Source organism: Schistocerca cancellata, unplaced genomic scaffold (genome assembly GCF_023864275.1).
Source record: "Schistocerca cancellata isolate TAMUIC-IGC-003103 unplaced genomic scaffold, iqSchCanc2.1 HiC_scaffold_745, whole genome shotgun sequence".
NCBI lineage: Eukaryota > Metazoa > Arthropoda > Insecta > Orthoptera > Acrididae > Schistocerca > Schistocerca cancellata.
This window is the reverse complement of record NW_026046756.1, coordinates 175001-180000: the sequence shown is the minus strand read 5'-3', so window position 1 is coordinate 180000 and position 5000 is coordinate 175001. Positions and strand designations below refer to the sequence as shown.

At 53.6% G+C, this 5000-nt stretch overlaps 1 non-coding gene across 1 annotated transcript in view; it reads left to right on the top strand.

Moving 5' to 3' along the window:
* The first annotated feature begins 4094 nt into the window (after nucleotides 1-4094).
* LOC126141727 (small subunit ribosomal RNA) overlaps nucleotides 4095-5000 on the top strand; it is a 1909-nt gene continuing 1003 nt past the window's right edge. Inside the window, exon 1 of the ribosomal RNA XR_007529568.1 lies at nucleotides 4095-5000. This exon is cut by the window's right edge and continues 1003 nt beyond it. This is a non-coding gene — a ribosomal RNA (small subunit ribosomal RNA).

Sequence of the window (5000 nt, the reverse complement as noted above, 5' to 3'; positions counted from 1 at the left end):
ACCGCCATCTGCAAGTCTCCCGAAACATGACCTGCTGCACCGACGATACCGCCATCTATGAGACGCCACCCCGACTACGACATCGCTAGGTCCCACAGTACCCATTTTCCGACGCCACCCACAAAGCCTGCATCATCTGTCCACCACAGGAACCCGAACGCCAGTGCCTGCGTCGCACGAAGTAGTCAACCGACAATCACTCCACCCGCACCCGCACGTGCCCCACCCCAACCGCCGAAATCGCAACTCCAGCGGATGAACGGCGGACTCTTCCCGCACTCGTACGTTGCAATCCACCCCTATATCTTGCGTTTCACGAAGAGTTATATCCAATATGCCAAATTCCCGCTGTCCCTATACATGCTGTAAGTCTGTGCACACAATATGAACCACACCTCAGCGAGACACTCTATCACACATTACTCTCTGCCTGTAACAGACACAGATACAATATGTAAGCACCAGCATGGACCAACGTCCGGTGCATCCTCTCCGCCACAGTACACCATCCACACTATGATAACCACACCAGGGGGTCCAATTCTAAAATAGAATATCCCACCCGTCCGACATCCACAATTGCTCAGATAAGCCACCAACACCCACACATGTCCTACACAGGGGTGCACCCAACACCACCTCACTGCCTCCTGTTACGGCACAGAAACAATGGCAGGAATGAATCACACAGGTCTGCCGCTCCCTTGCCGCAACCACAGACGCGGCGCGCCTCCAGTCACGAGCGAAAAGCGCATAAGCGCATCCTGACGAGACATAACTGCTGTGACATACTGACGCTGCCTCCGACATTCACTTACAATGATCACTACCAACGAACCTCGGCCCCCCCCCCCCCAACACACGCTCTTACCACGTTGTGTACTGTAATCCAACCCATTTCGCACCTTAACCTAACCCATTTTGCACCTTAACCTAACCAAATTCGTAACGCAATTTGTACCGCAATGTAACGCAATTTGTACCGCAATGTAACGCAATTTGTGCTTAACCTAACCCACGTTGTGCCTTAACCTAACCCACGTTGTGCCTTAACCTAACCCACGTTGTGCCTTAACCTAACCCACGTTGTGCCTTAACCTAACCCACGTTGTGCCTTAACCTAACCCACGTTGTGCCTTAACCTAACCCACGTTGTGCCTTAACCTAACCCAAGTTGTGCCTTAACCTAACCCACGTTGTGCCTTAACCTAACCCACGTTGTGCCTTAACCTAACCCAAGTTGTGCCTTAACCTAACCCAAGTTGTGCCTTAACCTAACCCAAGTTGTGCCTTAACCTAACCCAAGTTGTGCCTTAACCTAACCCAAGTTGTGCCTTAACCTAACCCAAGTTGTGCCTTAACCTAACCCAAGTTGTGCCTTAACCTAACCCAAGTTGTGCCTTAACCTAACCCAAGTTGTGCCTTAACCTAACCCAAGTTGTGCCTTAACCTAACCCAAGTTGTGCCTTAACCTAACCCAAGTTGTGCCTTAACCTAACCCAAGTTGTGCCTTAACCTAACCCAAGTTGTGCCTTAACCTAACCCAAGTTGTGCCTTAACCTAACCCAAGTTGTGCCTTAACCTAACCCAAGTTGTGCCTTAACCTAACCCAAGTTGTGCCTTAACCTAACCCAAGTTGTGCCTTAACCTAACCCAAGTTGTGCCTTAACCTAACCCAAGTTGTGCCTTAACCTAACCCAAGTTGTGCCTTAACCTAACCCAAGTTGTGCCTTAACCTAACCCAAGTTGTGCCTTAACCTAACCCAAGTTGTGCCTTAACCTAACCCAAGTTGTGCCTTAACCTAACCCAAGTTGTGCCTTAACCTAACCCAAGTTGTGCCTTAACCTAACCCAAGTTGTGCCTTAACCTAACCCACGTTGTGCCTTAACCTAACCCACGTTGTGCCTTAACCTAACCCACGTTGTGCCTTAACCTAACCCACGTTGTGCCTTAACCTAACCCACGTTGTGCCTTAACCTAACCCACGTTGTGCCTTAACCTAACCCACGTTGTGCCTTAACCTAACCCAAGTTGTGCCTTAACCTAACCCAAGTTGTGCCTTAACCTAACCCAAGTTGTGCCTTAACCTAACCCAAGTTGTGCCTTAACCTAACCCAAGTTGTGCCTTAACCTAACCCAAGTTGTGCCTTAACCTAACCCAAGTTGTGCCTTAACCTAACCCAAGTTGTGCCTTAACCTAACCCAAGTTGTGCCTTAACCTAACCCAAGTTGTGCCTTAACCTAACCCAAGTTGTGCCTTAACCTAACCCAAGTTGTGCCTTAACCTAACCCAAGTTGTGCCTTAACCTAACCCAAGTTGTGCCTTAACCTAACCCAAGTTGTGCCTTAACCTGCTCTGTAATTGGCATATGACACGTTACATTAATCCAGTGTTGTCTAACCACAACCCTCTGAATATAGTTCGCTACTCGCACCGCCCACCCTCTTGTGTATCGTTTCATGTTCAACACTTCGCAAGTGTTGCTTACTTTTTACATGCTCCCGCTGTACACTGTAATGTGGACGACTGCAGGATGTACATCGCCCCCCCCCTCCCCCCTGCCTTCGCACGCTGGTCGTTCAGGTGCTTGCGTGTTCAATGCCCTTCGCAGCTGTTCACTGGCATTCGCATGTCGAAGCGCTCAGTCTACGTCGTGGTACGGCCTGTGTCCACTGTCCGCTGATGTCGTAAGCTTAACCCTCACATTGTACTGCACATAGGTCCGTATGTACTGAATGATACGCTGTGGCACATGTGTGACTGTACAACGACTGCGCCCAACAACAGCGAACCATACGGTCCAAATGTTGTGCACTCAGCCACGTGCCGTCTCCCCATAACAGCTACATTGCAGTGTGGTACGCCATAGAGACGTGTGGGAGTAACGGACGCCCTGGATGGCGATCAGCATGAGCCGTCTGTTGATGTAGTGGCGCGTGTATTCAAACGTAGTCGTCTCTTCTCACACAGTGTGATAGCATGGTGCACCGCGTTCCACATCTGCGACATGGTACAGATGCTGGTTGACAGTCGGTCTCGTAATGGACATCGCATACGTAGGGGGCCACCTCCCACGTGTTCTCTAGTCGTGCACATTTTGTTGCGTGTATGTGGGCAGACGTAGTGTGTCGTGACACCTAACAGACAGGTATGCAATAATCGTTGCATTTGCAAACTGGGATGGACGTCTACGTTTGCTGGTGACGTTACGCAAATGAACAACTGGTAAACCCATTGTGGTGCGGTTGTTGTTGCTGGAGGTAAATCAGTAAGGGCAAATCTGTGTGTGAAGCGATACGCGGCGGTGGCTGGGCGGGACCGTCCCCGGCCGGTGAGGGGGGGCCGCCCGGCGTGCTGGCCGCGCGGTGCGTGGGCGCACGCGCTACAGCCGGCTGGTGGGGGCGCCCAGTGGCAGGCGCGCCGGCCGACGGACGCGGCAGGCGGCGCAGCTGCGCGCCGGGGCACCCTGCGCGCGGCGCCGGGCGGCCAAAGTGGGTCCTCGCGGGCCCGGTGCGAAGCGCGGTGGACATCTGCAGTGTGCTGGTCCGACTGAGGACTGTGTGCGTTGAGGATGCGCCGCCGCCCGGCACTCGGCGCCGCGACGCCGTCTGCTGCTCGGTCGCCCCAGCGGTTCTCGCTGGTGGTTTGTATCGCAGTTGTGCAGACGTGTTGGCACGTGCGCTGTGCTGGGAGAGTTCGCTTCGGCACCCACGTGGGGCCTTTGCCCTTCTGTGGCGCTGGCGTTGGAGCTGCCGGTCACCGTAGGTGGCGCGTGTTGTCTCCCGCCGGCAATGCCACGACAGCACGCTCCCGGGCCTCTGTCGGCAGCGGCAAGCTCAGTTGGGAGCACGGGTGGTCGCACCTAAAGCGTCTACTCGCCTAACTCCGGGCGATTGCGCCTCTCTCGAACCCGACCAAGTACTTAGGACGGCGCTGCGCGCCGCCGGGACCTGAGAGGGTTTCGAGGTGTATTGTGCAGGGGAGCTCAGCCTCCTCCTGTTTGCAGAATAATTGAGCGGACGCTTGCGTGTTCGCGCGGGCCCCTGGGACACACTCCCGGGCGGCCGGCTGCTCAGCTCTAGTTGACGCAGCTCCCTGGTTGATCCTGCCAGTAGTCATATGCTTGTCTCAAAGATTAAGCCATGCATGTCTCAGTACAAGCCGCATTAAGGTGAAACCGCGAATGGCTCATTAAATCAGTTATGGTTCCTTAGATCGTACCCACGTTACTTGGATAACTGTGGTAATTCTAGAGCTAATACATGCAAACAGAGTCCCGACCAGAGATGGAAGGGACGCTTTTATTAGATCAAAACCAATCGGTCGGCTCGTCCGGTCCGTTTGCCTTGGTGACTCTGAATAACTTTGGGCTGATCGCACGGTCCTCGTACCGGCGACGCATCTTTCAAATGTCTGCCTTATCAACTGTCGATGGTAGGTTCTGCGCCTACCATGGTTGTAACGGGTAACGGGGAATCAGGGTTCGATTCCGGAGAGGGAGCCTGAGAAACGGCTACCACATCCAAGGAAGGCAGCAGGCGCGCAAATTACCCACTCCCGGCACGGGGAGGTAGTGACGAAAAATAACGATACGGGACTCATCCGAGGCCCCGTAATCGGAATGAGTACACTTTAAATCCTTTAACGAGTATCTATTGGAGGGCAAGTCTGGTGCCAGCAGCCGCGGTAATTCCAGCTCCAATAGCGTATATTAAAGTTGTTGCGGTTAAAAAGCTCGTAGTTGGATTTGTGTCCCACGCTGTTGGTTCACCGCCCGTCGGTGTTTAACTGGCATGTATCGTGGGACGTCCTGCCGGTGGGGCGAGCCGAAGGCGTGCGACCGCCTCGTGCGTGTTCGTGCGTCCCGAGGCGGACCCCGTTGAAATCCTACCAAGGTGCTCTTTATTGAGTGTCTGGGTGGGCCGGCACGTTTACTTTGAACAAATTAGAGTGCTTAAAGCAGGCAAGCCCGCCTGAATACTGTGTGCATGGAATAAT